General features: G+C 46.1%; 1 protein-coding gene and 2 long non-coding RNA genes across 15 annotated transcripts in view; 1 reads left to right on the forward strand and 2 right to left on the reverse strand.

Annotated features, from left to right (window-relative positions):
* LOC140695888 (uncharacterized) overlaps window positions 1–19537 on the reverse strand; it is a 37434-nt gene extending 17897 nt beyond the window's left edge. Inside the window, exons 1-2 of the long non-coding RNA XR_012071726.1 lie at window positions 19403–19537; window positions 5865–6101 (exon numbers count right to left, since the gene is read on the reverse strand). This is a non-coding gene — a long non-coding RNA (uncharacterized lncRNA). The remainder of the gene's footprint in view (window positions 1–5864; window positions 6102–19402) is intronic.
* Window positions 1–21071, forward strand: part of ZNF618 (zinc finger protein 618) — a 347879-nt gene that overhangs the window by 95702 nt on the left and 231106 nt on the right. The gene's annotated exons all lie outside the window — the stretch shown is intronic.
* The window catches only part of LOC140695887 (uncharacterized), a 55494-nt gene that overhangs the window by 32045 nt on the left and 2378 nt on the right, over window positions 1–21071 (reverse strand). The window lies entirely within an intron of this gene.

A 21071-nucleotide genomic window follows, 5' to 3' on the forward strand; every position in this document is an offset into this window, starting at 1 on the left:
TAATATTCTGTGTTTATAATATAAAAGTGTTCAAAATGATGCCCCACTGGGGGAAAACCTAAAATCAACCACAGAAGTCTTCCTACATTGCTCGTACGTTAATGGGGGAGCTGTTCTCGATAACCAACAAAATCGATGCTTACTGGGTGTTTCCTGTATGCCAGGAATCATGCTGAGAGCTAACCAGATAGTCTTTTATTTAGAGAGATTAAGTAGTTTGTCCAAGGTCACATGGCTAGGAAGTGGCAAAGTCGGACTCAAAATCAAGCCTCTGAGGCTCCAAACCCCAAGCATGGAAACAGAGGACTTTACAGCCTGAGTTCAGCAGCGCTAGGGGAAGGGGCTGATGTGAAGTGTGATGACATCCGGTCAGGTGAGAGTCCAGGCCGGTGGTCTTCTCTGTCCTTGAGTCACAATATTTTAAGAATCCGGACTTACGTGTGGATTCAAGGATTTCCCTTTTAAGTTTATTTTATGAGGCTTATAAGTGATTTGCAAGAGAAGAGGCTCAGGAAGTGGTTACAGAGGTGCCGTGGTGCAGTGCTCTCGGGCAGGGGACCTGGGAAGATTCTCGATGAAGGTCCTGTCCTGCTGAGAGGTTAGGCTACTTGTCTCACCGACGCTTGGTCACTCCTTTCTCCTCTCTCAGGGCAACGCTCATCAGAGGATGTTTTCAGCCAAGAGATCTGACTGGTGCTGAGGCTTTCTATTTTACCACTGATGCAAAAACTTTCACTACATGATCTCCCTCCCCACCGTCAACCTTCTTCGTCCAGTTCTCAGACTTGTTTTGGGCAGTAGATAATTCCGTCTCCCTTGTAGTTGTTGTTTGAGAGTGACCAGCTTAAAAAAGACCTGCTAAATATTTTTAGTGAGTATCTGTGAATCCCTTTTCCCAAGGTTCCATCCCTTCTTTTGATCTTAAGTCTGTCCATGGAGAAAACTAACAATTCAAGACTGTAGGGGGCAGTTTTCATTCGTTTTGCCTTCCAGCATCTGAAGCCCTTTCCATGTGTGATGGGTGTGTGGAGCAGTGTCAATCTGCAGGACCACAGATGTGAAGAGGTTTATTTCCCAGTAGCAGATCCCTTACTGACATCTCAGAAAGTCCCCCTTGTGTCTGTTAGAAGTCAGTCTAGGTCCAAGCCCACTTCTGAGTTAACGTTTCCCCCACCTCACAGCAGCCAGACCTGTGGCCCCAGGGACCTGAGATGGTCAGGTGTGGGCTGCTTTCTCCTCCTCCACTCACTTCAGCATCAGAGTAGGGGAGGAGGGTCAAGGTCCACTTCTGGATACTTCCTCCTACTCTCCCTTTTGGACACGATGCCTGTGTTGTGGGCTGCGAGAAGAGCCAGAGATGGGAGAACCCTCTTTTCTCCTAATTATCTTGGCTGTGGTCCTTTGTTGGTTGGTCGTTCTTGCTTCTCTGGCTGACCGTGATGAAGGTCAATGCCCCCTGGTGGTACATTCCACAACCTCTTGCTGCTGCTGGGGTCCCCTTGCCTGGTGGGCATTCCTCTCTGGTGGGGTCCTGGCAAGATGGCAAGACCCTGGCCATCATCCCCAACATCTACCTGATCTACCAGAAATTCTGCAGCACTCTCTCTTCCACCCCACTCCTCTTCTCTTCTTCCTGATTAAATAGGATCAAAAGGCAGAGTAGCAAGTCTTTTGACTGAGTAAATACCATCTAGGGACCCGAGATGCTGGTCTCAATTTCTGTGAATCTCTTGGTGCCCTTCCCCATCTCTTGCCTTGGGATGGAAGAGTAGCATCCTGTTCTCTCCCAAAGAGTGAACAGAGCTCGAGAAAGATGCTGTCCTTTCCACTAAGCCAAAAACATACATTTCAATAATTTCCTCTTCCTCCACCTTCCAAGGCTGCTTAGATAAGGGTGGGGTAGGGCCTGTCCAGCTGCCTTTTAAATAAACCCCAATGGGGGTGTCCCTCCCCAGTTGTCCCTGGCTCTTTAGAATTCACACTGCTTAGTGCTAACTCTCTTCATGCTCAGGTTAGGGTCGTAAGCACACTCTGCATCCTGTTATACATAGGATGAGACAGAGTCTCATCTTTATGACATAGAGCCTGCCTCTCACTATAAAAAGATGAGTGGCAGAAACTCACTTTCCCAGCCTCCCTTGCAGCTAGGGTACAGGTATGTTACCCAGCTTTTGATGATCTGATATGCAACCTGACTTTGAATTTGAAACAAGCAATATAAAGAATTAGGGACTTGGCAAAAATCCAGTATGTCTACTGTTGGCCATAGCCACAGTGTCTGTATCCAGTTTCTAGGGGCACAGTGACAGCAGCATGAGGGTCCGGTGCCACTGGGATCAAAGGTGCAAGCCACAGGGTCTATGCAGCAGCTACGCAGTCCATGTCTTCATGGACCCCTTCAACAGACTGCTTGAGGCACTGCTCTGGGCTGCATACATTTTGAGCCTCAATAGATGAATTAAACAGCAGATTAGATGCAGTTAAGAGAGAATTAATGAAGTAGACTATAGATTTGAAGAAATTAGCCAAAATGTAGTACAAACATACGAAAAAATATGAAAGAGGATATAAGTAACTAATACATATCCAATTGAAGTTCTGTAGGAAAGAAGAGAAAGGATATTCACAATGTGAATAATTATTTTAATTATTTTTGGAATAATGGTTGAGAATTTTCTGAAATCGATCAAATAGCTATTCCTCATGGTCCAGGAAGTAAAACTAATTCCATGCAGGACAAATAAAAAGAAATTACACTTCGACATTGCAGTTTGAAATTGCTAAATAGCAAAAACAAAGGTATTTTAAAAGAAGCCAAAGAAAAAATATACAATATCCCTAAGGAGCAATGAGTAGACTAACTACTGTCTCAAAAACAAGAGACACCAGAAAACAGAGGAATAATATCTCTGGCATTGATTCATAATGACATTGTTGGTGAAACTATGGTTCAAGAATAGGGATGAAAAAAAGATATTTGGAGGCTGAGTTTACCATGAGTAGGACTTCACTGAAGGGATTTAGAGAATGTAGTTCAAGTAAGAGAAAGATTGACGCCAGAAAGAAGGTCTGATGTGCAGGAAGAAATACTGAGCAAGAAACTGTTTAACATGTGAATAAACTGTTTTTTTAATTGACTATATAAATCAACAACAACAATAATAATAATGCCTAATTTGGAGGATAGAGCTACCAGATGGCAGTAAAAATATTGCACAGCAATTAATGTAATATGTGGGAGGTTCTTGATATTTTGAAGGAGAAGGATAAAGCTATTGAAAATTTTTAGATTTTATCTGAAGAATACCTATTAATACCATAAGGATAACTAATAAGAGTAGAAGTAGTGCACACAAGTTTAAATCATTAGAAGGAAAATGGAGCAAAAGTATCTATCTCTTTTTAAAAAATTTAAAAAGGAGAGTAAAAGAAGTATGCAAGAAGGAAAAATAGGGGAAAAAATAAGGTATCGATTAAATCAAAATGAACTAAAACACTAGTTGAGAGAGAGAGATTGTCATGTAAGACTTTAAAAGTTTGGCATTCAACTAGTAACGAAAATAAGAATATTTTCAGTAAAGTGGTGGAATTCTAGTGTGATTTTGGTGGGCAGAGAATGGGAGAAAGGACATTCCATGCAGAAAAGACTGAATCAGCCAAAAAAGGAGCCAATGAAGAATGAGCCATGCTTAAGGAATAGGGAAGAAAGCGTCGAAGTCCCTGGAACTCCCAAGTCCTGGGAATCCCTGCTGTACTCTGTAGACATTAGGGCACCAGGGCAGGGTGTTGAGTAGAGGAACCTAATTAAAAGAAGACAGACATTTCTTTTTTTAAAAGAAGATCGCATGTGTGACTCCTCTCTGGAAATCCTGAGATTCAGCCAGATTTCTTTGAAGGTTAGCGTTTTAACAATTAGTACCCAGTGCTTCTGTGTCGGTCCTTGTTAAGACTGAACAGGGAAAGAATTCATTTCATGTGATTGCGTGGAACCAAGCCATTTCCTGATGCACCTACACTTGAGACTTGGGGAAATGGGATGTGGAAGATACGGGTACTAGTAATTCTGATGAGGATTTAATTAAGAACTCCATTTCCCCGGACTTCCAGTACTTGACTGCCTGATGTCTCTTTAATAGGAGCTGCTGATACGTTCCAATTACGACGGGTTATTTATGGGATCAGGTCTCATCTCTCTGCTCAATTATGTTTTGTTTGGGAGATTTGCGTTCTTTTATGACTCTGGTTCTTAATTGAGTCTATTGTCTTCCCTAAAGATATGCTTAGTCTGGGGACCCATTAGTTTGTAGCTTTTCCTCTACCAGAGATGCCGCTACCCTTAACATTTCTCTTCCGTTTCATTGATAAACTCTGGAGCCCTAGGGAGGAGAACTCCATCCTCCTCCATTCTCAGCATCGCCTGTGGTTGTGCTCCTGGCCCATGGCTTTGCCCTGCAAACTCGGCTTAAAGGCTTCCTTTTTCTTTAAAACTATGCTTGCATATTAGATATCTTTCAAAATCTGAGAAAGTTGCTCATTTCAGTTGCTTGGAGTCAAAAGACACAGTTGAAATTCTGAATTGGAACTTATTTATAGATGTTTCTTTATGGAGGAAAAACTTCTGGTTCACTGTCTTAGAGATATTCTCAGCTGTGGGTAAGTTACAGTTGGGTCTTAGAAAACTGTGACATTATTATATTATTTTGTAGACTGGGTTCCTTCCAGCATTACAAGATGACTGTGTTTCCATAACTATAACTGTGGATCTACATTATTTTGGAGGGCCACAGAAATATTCTGTGTTATGGAGACATGATAATTTGTGCCACCAATTTTCTACTAGTGGGTATCCAGGTGGTTTCCAACCTGTGATGGGTAACTGTGGACATGTATCATTGTGCACATCCACAGTTATTTCTAAGACCAATTCCTGGAAGGCAAATTGCAAAGTCCGAGGGCATGTCCTATGCTAGGACTTTTAAAGACTAAAGACTACCAACTTCCAACAGATCAGATTGCAACTGGAGCTGAAGTTATGAGGAGTGGAAATCCATGCCCAAGGACAGGAACTGCACAGATGAACGTGTGAATGCTGGAAGTGTAGTGTATGTTTCAGTCCTTGCAAGTCGATTTGGAAGGCACACTGGAACTGACTCAAAACCTCATCTCTGCCATGATTTTCTAAATGCCCTCACCCCACTTCCTCTTTCCTCATAGTGCATAGCACACAGTGGGTGTATGATAAATGTTTGTTGGACTGAACTGAGTCAGCAGAGAAGTCTGTAACCCTCGTACTCCCTCAAAGCCCTTTCAGCCTGGATGTGTGGGATAAAGATGCAGCAAAGGAGAAATTGACGGGGGGGGGGCTTGATTTATCGCAATTTTGTGATTATGAAGAAAGAATTTCATCCTGTAAACATCCTTTTTTCCTGATCATTTACCTTTCCAGTTTTGCTTCTCTGGCCTTTCAGACGAGGAAGAAACATAATGGGATGAAAATGTGAAACACTAGTACAGCTGTTAATCATGTTCACTGAAGAGGGGTGTTGATTCCCTGGAATGCTCGTGAATCTGGGGACGCTTCCACGTGCAAACATTGCTCTCCAATGACACACCCCTCTCTGTGTGCCCAGCAGAGTCATCTCAAGCCCCTCATTGCTCTCCTTGGCCCTAACACAGGTGCTCTCTGGGGACTGTGAGAAAACTAGACTCAAAGAGGGCAAGTCACATGGGGAATAAGAGCATTGACAGGGCGTGAGATCACCCTGCAAGGGCCAGAAATAGGTCTCAGGTCTCCAGACTGCTAAGCCTCTTTCCAAATCTGGAATATTCCCTGCAACCAGAAGCCAAGCAGCTAAGGAACATACCTTCCAGCTTTCCAAGAGAATCCCAAGGGAGAAGCTGGCACGCCAAATGGAAGTCTGGCAGGCCATCACTGGGCTCCAGCGCCTAAGAATCTGCGATGGTAGCACCTGCCACAGTGAATGGCACACTCTGGTCACTGGCACAGCCTCAATGGAGACACCAGCTTGGACAGAGCCTCCTGTCTTTTCCAAACTGACACACGGCTCTGACTTGGCCATGGTCCATCTCCGGGTAACAGACTGAAAGAGAGGAGAGAAAGTGAGAGAACTACAGAACGGTGGAGTTGGCAGGCAATTTAAAGATTACCTCGTTCAAAGCCTTCACCTGATCCTAGAGATGGGAAACTGAGGCCCACAGGCATGGGGAGGTCACCCAAGTAAGCGGTATACTCGTGACTAAGACTCAGCCATTCTACTGTCCAGAGCAGAATTCACTTCTCAACCCCATGATATCCTGGTCCTTTCTATTCAGTCATCCTGTGAACCAGCCCTTCTCACCTACAGCATTACAGATCATGCGTGTGTATACACATACATAATTGCGCTTGTCTGTGTTCACCTCCCCACACAAGCAGTAGCAGCCTTAGTAGAGTTAATGGTTGAGAGCCTGGGCTCTGAAGTCAGGCTACCTAGGTTCAAATCCCTGCAATGCTAACCTTGGACAAGTTACTTAACCTCTCTGTGCCTCAGTTTTCTCATTTATGAATAGTAGAGAATACACACTTCATAGGGTTGCTTTGAAGTTTCACTGAAATGCTGTATGTAAGGGGCTTAAAATGGTGTCTGGCATATAGTAAGCGCTGGGAAATTGCTTGCCATGATTGTTTCCAGAAAGGTTACTGCCATGCCTGCCTATTGTTCTCTGGGTTGGGAAATAGGGACCTAATAAAAATAATAATCCTATACAACAATACTTGCAAGCTGAAATGCCTGGAGGCTCCAGGGATAAAAGTGGGCTGGGTACAAGAAAAATTGTGTGACGTCCCCTCAATTCTATTTGATTTTCCATTTTGAGAGAGAAACGAACACAGGGAAGTATTTCTCTACTACGGAAAAAACGATGGTGCAAGCACAGTGATAAATGGTGACTGCACTTTGGCATCAGTATTAGGGACAATAGGGAGTGGTGGGGGACTGCGGTGAACTGGAGCAACAGAGAGCACGTGCCCTGTTTAGAAAGGCACTTGCTATTCAGTTTCACCTGATTGCTGCCATGTGGGAATCTGGATCTGATGTTGTCAGATCTCTTGATTTTTTTTTTCAAGAGAAGCCAGAAATCTGCATTTTTAATGTAAGATCTTCCAATTATTAAATGTTGGCTCAACTCTTTGAAAACACTGGATGAGCCAAACAAAACATCTGTGGACCAGACTCGGCTGCAGCTGCCAGTACTCATTTTCTGCCTTATACTTGTGTGCTGTAGTCATCATCTTACTCAATCCTATGATGTCCTTCTGAGCATTGCTGGGTAACTATCAGTGACCCCATCTGGGGATGAGATAAAGACACTCAGAGGGTGGCAGCTCACTGCAGGTAACTCAGCAGGTTAAAGGGGAAAATCTGAGATTATAAACTGGATTTCCCAAAGAAGAGTGCACCCCTGTTTCTAAGATAGGTCCTTTTCTTCTCTGGGCATCAGTTTCCCCATAAGCCAAACAGATAGAGAAAACCTGGGTTTTCTCTCAGTGCTTATTGAGTACTATTGTGACTTCAGGCTCCCCCTCATTACACTTGCTACCTACCAGGCTCAAGGTTAAGTGCTTGTCCTGGTGGGACATGTGTTCCTTCTGTCTCGTTGCTTCCCTCCTATTGGGGAGCATTCCTGCTTCTCTCCATGTGTTTCTGATAGAGCCATTGATTACGGTACACTGTAAACCCCAGCTATTGGCCATATGACCAAAGCCTGGCCAGTCATGCTTGTCCATCCTCTTGGTAACAATGATTAATTAGTTCGAGAGGTGGGAAGGTGACCCAAGCAGATCTGGAGGAAACTTCTCTGGGATTGCCATGTGGATGCTGAGAGAAGGAAGCACTTTCTTCCTTGGGGTTGCTAAGCTGGGGCTGCTGGTGGCCATGTCCCCACCATATTGGGAAGGTCTCTCTGCAGTAGGAGAGTAAAAAACTATCATTGCAGGAAGACAGAGACAAGCAGAGACAAGAGACAGATGCAGAGGGAGAGTCGTGGTGGTTCAGAACAGACCTCAGTTCTGGACACCAAGGCCCTGGTCCCTACAGCTCTTCCTCAGTGTCAGTGGGCTGCCTCATTATGCACTGAACCATAGGAACCAACCAATTCCTTAAGCAAGTTGGGTTTCTGTTAATTGCAATTAAAAAAAGTTCAGACAATTATCAAAAAAAATTTGCAACCAAAAAAATCCAATTACATTAGAATCTAATGTCCACTAGAACATAATGCAAAAGCAGGGCCATGTCAGTCTTGTTCCCCACTGCATCCCCAGTGCTGTGAACAGTACCTGGCTCATAGTAGATTGCCAGGAAATTTGCTAAATGAATAAATAGTACACGAGTATTATGTCATAGAATCCTCACACAAACTCTGATGGAGACGTTCTATTATCCAAAGTGCCAAGTGGTAAGGTAGGGGTCACCCAGCTAGATAGTGGCAGCAACCAGGTTCTGACATTACTCACTCCTAAACCTGGATTTGTATCACCTCCCGTCTGCTTCTAACTGGTTTTCCTGCCTCCACTCATGCAGAGAATCGGTGATCTTTCAAAAGCGCAGACTTAATCCAATCACCCCTGCTTAAAACCCTTTACTGGTGTCTACTGGTCTTGCAGCCAGTTGCAGGGCTGGTGTCCAGCACAGGACCATTCCTCGTCACCGTCCATGCCTTTCCCACCGCCCCCCACTGCTTAGCCTGGCTCTTCAGCAGCGCCCAGCTCCCAGATGGAGTTTTCCAGCCTGCTGGTTGTTTTCCCCCCAATTCTGTGAATCTGTTCCAAGTTTCTGGTGAGTTATTGGATCCTCAGTTTTAAATCTTTTTCATATGCAAGTAGTTTATTCTCATTAAGAGAAATCCTATCTTCTGCTTGTTTAACTCTGTCAGTTAAATCCGTTAAGTTTATTTGTGTTTGCCCAGTGGTAATTTTTATTGAGAGAACATCTGAAACCATCTGCAGGGAGGAAGTTATAGAAGCCCAAGGAGTGCCCCTGCTCTGTTACTGATTTTCCTGACATCGCCACCACCCAGGACGGCTCCTTCCATCCACGGGAGGCTGACCACAGGGTTGCTCATCTCTGGGTCCTTTTGAGTTTTGAATTTGCATGGGAACAGCCTTTGACTTTCAAGATTTCACATTGTGTGCTTTTTTGTTGAAGAGGGTTTCAGACACGGATAGCCCTACAAGAGCTGGGTTTAATGATTTCTGATGCAGCGTGTGTTAATGAGCAGTTTTCTGCCTTCAGAAGAAGGGAAAGAACCCAGAAAGGGTCCCCCTGGATGTGGTCACGCCCTGCCCTGAGCTCCTGCTGTACTTTGTACCTTTAACTCAGCCCTGGCACTTTTTCCTCTGGGCAGATTCATCTGCCTTGTTCCCCTTCTAGACTGTGAAAGTCTTGAGTAAGTGCTGTGTAAAATTCCTTATCTCCCCTAGTTTATCCGATGGAGCATCTGGAATATAGTAAATTCTTTTCAGCGTTTGATGAATGAATGAATGAATGAAATGAATGAATGAATGACTCCATGAGTATCACTTCCTACACACAGCCCCTGCCCTCCCAGAATACATTCTGTCAGAGGCAACCACAAGTGAATGGTCCTAGGAGTTCCAGGGAGGTGATTATCATTGCTCCTGTTTTATAAGGCTTTTTATACATTTATTTTCTTCTCTTCATTTTCTTTAAGGAAAAAAAATCCTCACCTAGTTAATCAAAAATATCCTGTGTTGGTTCTTACCATGAAAATGGCAGTTTCCAAATGATACAGGATGAAGGTAACCACATTTACAAAACCAGGTAACTCAAAAAGATAAACTTTAGGCTTCAGAACAGAAAAGAAAACTTAAACAAAACTTCACCTGTCAGCTCCTCTCATTCCTATCCAGGTTTTTCAGCATCTTGTTTTGACTTAGAAGAAATTCAGAGTAGTTGAGCTTTCGCCTATTAATTAGGCTGTCAAGATAGATAGTGAGCTCGCCATCACTGAAGGTAGGCAAGTGGAGGTTGGATGGCTAACTAACAATGGAGAAAACAAAATAGAAAATAATTAACTAAAATACAGTGAAAAGCTTAATAATGTGCTTTCCAAAATCCAAAATGACAAATTCAACTGCATAGCTTACAGACAGAAAGGAGTAGTGGAAAATAGCATAAGATTTAGGCTCAGTCTTGAGACTGAATCTTGGCTCCAGTAATGACTAATTTTGTGACCTTCAGAAAGTTACATAATTTCTCTGATTAAATGAGATATAAATTATGCAGATCCTAGCACAATGCCTGGAACAGAGTCCATTAAAATATTCTAACTGTCTTTATTTGAGGAGGTGGGGTATGTTAGATTACAAATGGCCAAAAATCCCTTCCATCCCATCCCCAAGCACACTCATCTGCAAAGTGACATTACTTCTCCTCCCATCTAGAGGCAGAATCTATCTCTCCTTATGAAAGTCTGAGTGTGGTCATGTGATTTGCTTTGCCCAGTGGTCATTGGCAAATGTGGCACAAGCAGAGGCTTGAAAAGAACACCTGAGAACCCTGAAACTATGACAATGTGAGTGAGCCTGTTCTAGCCTGCTTGATGAGCTGAGACACCTGGCTAGTTTCCCCTACTCACTCTGGCCAGTATGTGAGGGAGGCCGTTGCAGCCCCTCCAGCCCTCAGCCATCCCCCCAGCTAACTGCAAAACCACCTGGTTGACCCATAGATTCATGAGCAATAATAAATGGTTGTTATAAGTCACTCAGTCTTGGGGCAGTTTGTTACACAGCAAAAGCTAGCTATTACAAGTAGATTGGAAAAGCCACCTACCATTTAATAATAGGAATCAATGAGGAAATGGCATTTGCTTTTCAAAAACTCACTCGATAGGTGACTTTGCCATAGTACGGGTACATCTCCTGATGCAAGGGCCGTCTGTGTGAATAGAACTGTCAAAACAGAGCTGAATTGTTTGTCAGGCTTTTAGCCAATTTAATCTACAGAGATGCACATTATGCCTAGAACAATAAATTTTAATGCTGGGGCTGCTAAATGCAAAGAAAGAAATTTAAGCCATATTTACACAAGTGCTGCATTCCCAGAAAAACCCACAGGTCTTCCTGGAGAGGAGGCTGGCTTGGGGCATCACTGGTGTTCTTCCTCTAAGATAGACTGTCTGTGATCCTTGGGAAAAGTAGAGAAATACTCAAACATTATTTAGAGCCCACTTTAATATTACCTAAAAAGCACCGTTCACAAGCTTTGATGTCTTAGCTTGGTAGAAATAACACTTCCCTCATCAAAAAAGTTGTTTGATCCCTGAGTTCCATTTTTTTTTCCTTTTAGATATTAACTCAGAGCATTTCAGTCTCCCCTGGGGATGAAGCGATGAAAGTGGGCAGTTGATTTAGTGAATACAGTTATTTAACGTCATTATTATTGCAGCCCTGAAAGGGGAGCCGGTCTGTTCCTGTTGACAGTCCCATGGTTCCTGCCCCACCCCCACCCCACGGTCCCCACACAGCCCCCAGCCAGCGCTCACATCATCTCACACATGCAAATGGCAGCTCTCCTCCTGCCTCCAGCGCTTCCACCCTTTAAGACCTGGGGTATACACAGTGCTGGAGTCATCTTTTAAAGATGCCGATCGCATGTGATCCCTTTGCTCAGAAATCTGCAATAACTCCCTATTGCTTTGGTCCCTGAGACCCATCTCCTTTCCCTGTTGTGTTAGTTTCCTGGGGATGCTTTTACAAAGTACCACAAACTGGGCAGCTTAAGCAAAAGAAATTCATCATCTCACGGTTCTGGAGACTAGAAATCCAAGATCAAGGTGCTGGCAGAGTTGGTTCCTTCTCAGGGCTGTGAGGGAGAATCTGTTCTGTTCCTGTCTCCTGGCTTCAGTAGCCCCAGGCACCCCTTGGCTTGAAGGTGACATTCTACCTATGTCTCCCAACCACCCTCTCTCTACCCTTGTGTGTCTCTGCTTCCAAATTTTCCCTTCTTATTCCCAGTCATACTGAATTCGGGCCCACCTTCATGACTTCATCTTAACTTGATCATCTTCAAAGACCGCATGTCCAAATAAGGTCACAGTCACAGGTAGTAGGCATTAGGACTGCAACAACTTTTTGGTGGACACAATTCAACCCATAGCACCTGTTTTTTTAAGGCCCACACACTCTGTCCTGGGTGTTCCCCAGATGATCCTTGTACCTTCATAGTTCTGGCTACAGCACCATCAGATGCCACCCATAGTTATGACTGTGTTCAAATTTCTGTCCTTCCGTCAAACAGGTCACTTATGCACTCTGTGCCTCAATTTCTTCATCTTTAAAATGGGATAATAATAGTACCTACAACAAGGGGATTGTATTTGTGCAAATAAACGCTTTGAATGGTGCCTAATTCACAAGAAGCATTCGGTCAATGTTAATTATTATTATTTTCATGTTCTTTGAAGTCTTGCCTTGTTTCTTTCTTCCAATGAGGCTCATTTTTTCCACTGTCGCCACTGTACTCTCTGCCAGGCACTGTACTAGGATCTTTATAATTTATATCTTATTTAATCAGAGAAATTATGTAGCTTTCTCAAAGGCACATGGTTATCCATTACTGGAGCCAAGATTCAGTCTCAAGACTGTCTGAGCCTAAATGGAGGTTGTGGAATCCCAAGATCATGCTGCAAGTCCTCAAGATTAAAACCCAGACCTCTTCCCCTAAATCCAGTGCTGGTCATACCACTGTGTCACTCCATGCCTCCCCTTGCCCTTGGTCGACACGCTGCTCATCCTCCTCTGGCTCCTTTCTGCGATCTCAAATTGTTCCAAGGTTGAGCCATGAAAACCTTTATTTTTGCAAAAACTTAGCTTCCAATCTGAGCTAAATGTGCCCTAAGTGTTAGCAGCCGTTGTTCTGTTACATGTTAATTTGTCACTCGGGGATACAGAGGGGACGGGAAAAGCACTGAGCACTGGGTAATGGATTTCTCCAGAGTTTGCCCCCAGTCTTCATCAGCATCCTAATTATTCCACACCTTTTTAATAGAGGAAGCATTAGCATTCCTAAACTGCGTAGGGGTCTGATTGAAATAATGTCTCCTGAATTATCTTTTCATAAACTGAAAAAATAAATAAATAAGTGGGAAGCTCTGCAGATCCAGCCTCCTTCTGGGCTGCAACCTGGCTGGGGTCTTAGGGGGCCTGTTAGGGAAGAGTGAATAGGCTATGGCTGTGTTTGACCCACAGAGGGCAGGAGATGTTGTCCATACCTTTTGTTCCTCTTCCTCCCCATTTTTACTCACTGTGCTCATCCTTTGGTCCCCAGCTCACGTGACCCCTCCTCCTTCAGAAAGCCCTCCCTGATTTCCTTTCCCAGTTGCAGTAGACTGTGTTCCACTAGACCTGGCTTTTAATTCTCTCAAGTATTTCCCCTCCTGTTTTGTGGGGGCAGCCCTTGACAGTTTGACCATGGATTTCTCAAGGACAAAGGGCTTTCAGAACCTCTTCTTATCCTCTCTGTAGCTGCCAGTACAAGCCCAGGCCCGTAGAAAGTCTCAATATTTAGTCATTCACTTAAAGGAAGTCTGAAATCTCAATGCATGCTGGTCCCTCCAGTGGTCTCCCATCCCAGCTGCCTCTCCGGATATGACTACTTCCGAGGACTCCGCTAGCATCAGTGAAATGCAGAGTGGAGCTTAATGAGCAAGGCAGGTCTCCTCAACCACTGGGGGTCTCAGCAGGGAATGGGCTGCTTTATGAGATACAAAGTTCACCATCTCTGGGAGCAGATGGGAGACCCTCTGTGGCTCAAAGACTCTAAGGTTCCCTGGCTCCAGGGTCCTGTGACACTAGGGTTTTAGCCCATGTTTCATGTCATTCTTTGCAAAAGCAAGGCTGGCCCCTCTTAGTAGCTCCCAGATCACGTGTTAAGAAGGAAACCTCAAGCCGACGCCCGCCACTTTGTTAAAACTGGTACAAACAGAACTTCTCACATTTTGGAGCTGTCACTCCACTGAGAGTCATTCACGTAAACAACAAGGTCCTCGTGGGTTTGATGGCAACACAAACACCACTTGTGACTCAAGGAAGCAGTAATTAAAAAGGGGGAACAGCATGCAGTCTCTCTACTCCTGTCTTCCCACTGGGGCCCGGCCCCACTGACGAGTGGGTTCCAGGGTTCTTAGGGGGTCAGCCCCAGGGTCTGAGCTCCTGTCTCAGGCAGAGCTTGCCCGGATGAGGGAAGACTTGGGGACACAGCCCATCTCACATACGAGCAAGCAGTATGAGTTAATAAAAATTATGGCACATTAATTAAGTGCATCTAAGGGGATGCAATATGGCCCCTTGGAGATTAGTCACAATTCCTTGGTTCTCAAATACTCATAGCCAATATGTTTATTTTTTTCTGTGTCATAAGTATAGGTATTAAGTCGTCATAATGCTGTGAGACAGATGCTGTGATCGGCTCCATTTTTCCAGATGGGGAAACTGAGGCACAGGCCCCAGGCCATTAGTAAAAAGAGGCAAAGCTGGGATGAAACCTCAAGAGTCTGGCTCTAGAGCCCAGTCCTTTAATCACTGTGCTCAACTGCCTCTCCCTGTTGGGAAATGCTGTTTCCTCGGCCTGGGTTCCCCCAAATAATAGCTGGCTTTACCATTTCTTAAATACCTACTCTGTTCCAGGGACTCTGCCATGCGCTTGTCGTGGAGAATCTGATCAAGGACATAGTGTGATTATCTCCATTTTACTGATGGAGATACTAAGGCACGTAGAGCTTAAATGCTGTCCCTCACCCAGCTGAGTGACAGCCTGGAATCAAATCTGTATCTATCAGACTTCAGATAGCTCCTCCTGCCTTTCTTACTCCCTGTCCTGAGTACTTGGGACAGCATTGGTCAAAGCCAAATAGTAGACTAACAGAAATTTTCCGTTTGTACCCTGCTAAGCTAGGAGTGTGGGAAGAGAGGACCCAATAGGATGCTCCTGTCCTTAGGGTTTGCTATGGATGCTGTGCTATGAATTGTATTCGCCTAAAATTCATATGTTGAAGCCCTAATCACCGATTAGGACTGCATTGGAGATAGGGTTTTCTAGGAGGTAATTAAGGTTAAATGAGGTCATAAGGGTGAGGTCCTAACCTGATAGGATTGGTGGCCTTATAAGAAGAGGAAGAGAAAGAGATCACTCTCTGGCCATGCACACGCACAGAGAAAAGGCCATGTGAACACACAAACAGAAGGGGGCTATCTGGGAGCCAGGAAGAGAGAGGCAGAACTCAGCCTTACTGGCACCCTGATCTCAGGCTTCCAGCCTTGGCCAAAACTGTGAGAAAATACATTTCTGTCATTTAAGCCACCCAGTCTATGGTATTTTGTTACGTCAGCCCAAGCTGACTAATACAAGGGTGCTATCATCTTTTTGAAACAATAAGACCAATGCATTGGGTCAAGATAGAGCTGTGGCATCTGATGAATGAATGGATGAATGAGTGGATGGATAGATGAATGAATAGATGGATGGATGGATGGATGGATGGAAAGCTGAGTATACATGTTATTTACCTAGAGTTAGGGGTTCCATATCCATCTTGCTAGCTTTTCCACCATTTCCTCTCAGCTTTCATGGATGACTGAGAGCATGGAGAAGAGGCCTCCACAAGTGTCTTGATGCTTCTCCATAAATTGCAGCCCTGATTACATAATCAATGGAGTAACATTCAGTCCTCCCCACATGGTTCTCAGAAATACTCAAGAATGACACAAACACACAGGACAGACACATCCTGAAATTCCTTCTGTGTATGCTTGTAATTCTATAATCACATCTCCTAAGTTTGGGGCAGGATGTTGTTTAGGAAGATTAACAGCTGTGGGAATCCCACCAGGGGCCCTCGATCCAGGCTTAGCTAGCGGCTCGGCAAACACTTTCTGCACACCTGCTATGTACTGGGCCCTACAAGGGGTGCCAGGGACCCAGTGGTGAACAGAACCCTTGTCTGCCTCTAGAAGCATCTGGTCTGAGGGAGGTTTATGAAGCCTCTGCCTTCTGTCCCCAGAAGCTCTGTTGACCTCCACCCCCGTGCCATCCAAACCAAAGGAAGACACAGCCTTGCTTTGCCAGGGAACAGAGCGTTGAACAAAGGGGAACAGAAGGCGGTGTCCCTGAGGACAGCAGGCTCCAAACCAAGGGACAGTCTCAAGGGTCACCCTCAAAGGGCTGAGTAAGTAGAAGAGAAGAGGCAACACAGAAACAGAAAATTAGAACAAGTTTTCTTTTTAGGGGGGATGGGCAGGGAGGACAGTTCCCTGGAGGATGGTGGCAGCCGCTGTGTGCTGAGGACCACACACCAGGCTCGTCATGATACTCCACTTGTACAAGATCGAGTCTAAAGATGCCTGTAAAGTGTTTAGCCCAGCGCCAGGTCCATGGAAGGAACAGCCCTGTGACAGGTTGTATTTTCTCCATTTTTTTTCACTGAAGGTGAGATATTAAAGGTCAGAGAGCTGGAGCTTCAAGTGCCTGGTCCTGCCACAGGTTGGCCAGAGCCATGAGTCCTGCCTGGATGTGTGTGACCCAAGGGCTGTGACTTCACCCCAACTTCTACTGCCTCCCTGAGGGGTGCTCTGAAACCAGCAGAACCTCCACCAGATCTCTCTGGGTCGACTTCTCTTTCCCTATCTGTAAGATGGGTTGTTTGAGAATTAGGGATTGAATGAATTCATATGACAGAGAAGCATTTGTCTAGTAGGATGCATTTTCCAAGTCACTGGGTTGTGGCTGCTCGTCAGAAGCAGGGCCGGAAGAACGATGCTGGTAAGCACTGCTGCCGCTCTTAGTCTGTGCCGGGCCCTGCTCTGGGGACCCTTCATAATGCAAGCCCACTCAATGCTCATCCAACCCTGGGAGGCAGGGACTACGATCATCTTCATTTGACAGGCACAGGGCATTGGGAAACTTCCCCAGCGGCACACAGCCAAGCTTGCAGAACCAGCTTTATCACTTGGTCACCTGCCTTCAGAGCCCCAGCGCTTTCCCGCTCCAGCCTACATGGCAGAGTGGAGGGAATGCAGGCCTGGTGCCCACAGAGGCAGTGAGAAATCTGGCTCCACCCGATTGTTCTGTGCCCTTTGGCAGCTCCCTGAACCTCTCTGGGACTATTTATGTCCTAAATGGAGATTTAAATGCAAGTGCCCGGCTCGCTGGGGCTGTTGGAAGGATTTCCAGATGGGCTGTGCGTTAAGGACTCAGCCCCACACTTGGCACCTGTAAGCGCTGGATGAACAGCAGCCACGGTGATGGGGGGGGAGGAGGAAGGGGAGGAGGAGGAGGGAGAAGGGAAGGAGGAGGGGGACCACGGCGAGGATGAGGACAGCCATTACCTGCTCCGAGTCACCTCTATTTACTGGGCCTCCACACTTGGCTTAGGGAAGCCAATCTAGCATGGCAGCCCCGGGCAAGAAGGGCCCAGTCACCCTCTGTCTCCAGACAGCGGCTTCTCTCCATGCCCTCCTGTCCCCCTGGCAGCCCTTCCTGGATCTCAGTGGCCCTAGAGCCCCAAGTTTAAGGAGCTCCTTAACAAATCTGCTACAGGCAAGGCCACCATTTGGGCCTGTAAATCAATAGGCTTTCCATGGCCATTTGCAAAATCAAAGGCATAGTCAGCTCCCGATAATGCATCATGCCAGAGAGGCCAGGGGGCGGAGCTGTCATCTCCAGGCAGCGAGGAGAATCCAGGTCTCCTCCTGGGCCCCAGTGCTAGTGCCGCTGACGGCTGCGCACTCGGTCTGCTGTGTGAGCCACGGGGCAAGTGACAGTGGATGCTCTGTGTGTGTGTGTATGTATGCATGTGTGTGCGTATGTGTGTGTGCATGCACGTGTGTGTGCCTGCGTACTTGTGTAGAGAAATTTACTGCTGTTTTGTTTGTGTTTGTGTGTGTGTGTGTTTTTTCCAAGAGGCCATCAGCATTCTGGCAGCGTCCTGAGAAATTCATCAAATTATTTAACCTTTGCTGGAATAAATAATACATGTGCCTTCTCAGGATTTATTCTGATTAAGCCATCTGGAGTGGTGCCAGGCCTGAGCCCGCCCCAGGAAAGGCAGGAAGGAGGCTGGTGGCACAGGATGGGAAATCAGGAGGCCAGCTGAGGGCTGGGTGGGAGGGGGGCCGATGAGGCCGGAGGGCCCTTGTCATGGAGGTGGACCCCCGTGGGCTCCTCCAGGATGCTGGGACACAGGTGAAGAAGATGCATTCTGCCAGCCTCCATCTCTCCAGCTGCAGGCTGTCAGCCTCCATCTTGGCATGAGGAGGGAGGTACAGTGCAGAGAGGGCTGGACTTGGGGTTCAGAGACGTGGCCCAGACTGCTGGGTGACTGTCTGTGTGTCCAGGAGCCTGAGAACCAGGAAGCCTGGCTTTGGATCCCTGCTCTGCTCCCTGCCTGCTGTGGGTCCTGCCCTCTCCTGGTACCCCCATCCATATGCACTTCCCAGAGGAGCCTGTGAAGGACAGCATCTAACACCTACTGACTGCTCAATAGATATGAAGTTGGAACATATGAAACCATGCATGTGACCAGCTTTACCCAACAAAAGGACCGTTTCATATGGCTCAGCTCCACATATACGCACATGTAGTGATGGATGATGACCACGCTGACGCTGAAGGTTTACTCTGTGCTCTAGTCTACATGCCTCGACAAATAACTGACTTAACTTCAACCCTATGAGGTCTGTACAGTTATTATCATCCTTGTTTTACAGACAGAAACTGAGGCCCAGAGAGGTCAGGGAACCTTCTGGAGGCCACCCAGCTGACAAAGGAGCTGAGCTGGGACTTGAACCCAGTCTAGCCCCAGAGCACTTCTCACTGGTGTGTCGTGATGTTCCTTCCACTTGGCCTTCCCTAAGAAGTAGGGAGGATGCTGTCACTGTGACTGGGGGTGAGAAAGGACGAGAGAGAGGGCTCTAGATTTCCAGACTTGATTGCTGATGTGGAGGGTAAGCAGATGATGAAGGAGATAAACTGGAAAATCCGAGACCATCAGTGACATGAAATTTGCAAGAGCCCAATTTCAGGGAGAAGCTCTGGATAAACTGCAGAGTCTTTGAAAGAGAGAAATTGTAATGTTTGGGACTTTTGTACATACAGAGGTGTCAGAGGATTCCAGAAATGTTCTAGAGATGACCCAGAAGCTGGCCACTGCAGACACATCTTCAGGAAAATCCCGTGGATGCCAGAAAAAGGAGGCCCCTCCTCTGTATGTTCTGATTGGTGCCAAGCCCCCCGAAGCAGACATCTTAAAGGTTGTCTGAATCAGCTTAGGCTGTTGTACAGAATGCCATAGATGCAGGGTCTTAAACAGCAGAAATTTATGTTCTCACCATTCTGGCAGCTGGAAGTCCAGGTTCAAGGTGCCAGCAGAGTTGGTTTCTGGGGAGGTCTCACTTCCTGGCTTGCAGATGTCCTTCTGCCTGTGTCCTCACATAGCATTTCCACTGGATGTGCCCACTCCTGGTGTCTCTGCCTCTTCTTATAAGGACACCAGTCCTATTGGATTAGGGCCCTACGCTGATGATCTAATTAAACCTTAATTACCTCCCAAAAGGCTCTATTTCCTAATACAGTCACAATGGTCAGTTAGAGCTTCAATATATGAATTTGGAGGAGGAGGGACACAATTCAACTTACAGAGATCAGTACAAAGGAAAGCTGGACACAGCTGCCCTGACCCCAGAGGTAAGGGGAGGGGTGGGGGAGCCAGGTCACTCAGTCTACCTCAGACTGGAGGCTCTGTGGCCCTAGAAAATCTTTCCCCTCCCAGGGCCTCAGTTTCCCCCACTGCTGAGTGGGTTGGGTGCCCCTCTCCACAGTTCCTCTAAACCATAACACTCTGTGATTCTCCAGGTGTCTGCACAGCAGGCAAGAGCAGGCAGGGGCCTGAAGCTGGTGTACGTGGGTTCAAATCCAGCTCCACCACTGAGTAGCTGTGTGATGGGCAAGTGATGTGCCACCCCGCACTCCCAGTTCATTTCTTGCTCTGCCATGATGTTGGCAGTAGTAATTCCTACCTCCCGCTAAGCTGGTAGTTTTGCTTTAATAAGAAGATTCTGCGGAGCACCTGGCTGGTAATGGGGATTCCAGAAGTAGCAGCCGATGATCAGGAAGGACTCGGCAGGGATGGTAGGAAGCTGGTCTCCGAATCAGAGGGACAGAGGGGAGCATGAGTGCCAGGAGTCCACGGGATCATCCCAGGGGAAGAGGCAGCCCAAACCCCAAACCCACCTGGGATTCAAACCTCAAAGCTCCACAGGCAGACCTCAGCATTTCCCTAAGTGCCCAGGCAGCTCCAGTCTTTGGCTCAGGAGCAAAAACCTGGGGTTGAAAAGGTTCACAATTGCCCAGTGGTAACCCCCAAATAATCTTTCTTGAAACCATATATCATTTTCCTCTTAAAGAAACGAAATCTCTAATTAGAGTTTTCTCTGAACGTTTTCTCTTTGAAAAAAAATTAAAAATGTATAAGCCCTCCTGTGTCACGTATGTATATTTCATCGAGGCGTAATTGGGATCTTTGTCAGTAACGGGGTAGCCGGTGACAGACTTTTAACCGGCTGCAGATGCTAATGTGGAGAGAGACAGCTCCCCACTCTTTGCTCAACGGTTCCAGTCAGAGACTAGAGTCCTCCCTAATAAGTATTTATGTCAAATTCCTTTTTTGGGGAGTGGGGGGAGACAGAGCAGCTGTAGCACAGTTGAGAGACGTGGCTCTGATTACAGTGCGCCGGCAAAGGGAGGGGGGATCTTTTTTGGAGTGAAACAGTGTTAATCAAGTTAATCACAAAACCCGCGCTATAATTGCTTATGCTCTCAGACAAAATTTTACTTTTATCTAAATTGCTAAAGTGAGGAGAGTGCAATCCACTCTAATTTAGCTTTTGAGCTAAGGAGAAAGCGTGGATGGAAGGCTGGAGAGGTTTTTAAACATCAGGAGAACTCATGCTATGGAATTCAACTCTCCTCCTCTTTCTCCTGCTCCCTCCTTGCCTCCCT

This window comes from Vicugna pacos, chromosome 4 (genome assembly GCF_048564905.1).
Source record: "Vicugna pacos chromosome 4, VicPac4, whole genome shotgun sequence".
Lineage (NCBI taxonomy): Eukaryota > Metazoa > Chordata > Mammalia > Artiodactyla > Camelidae > Vicugna > Vicugna pacos.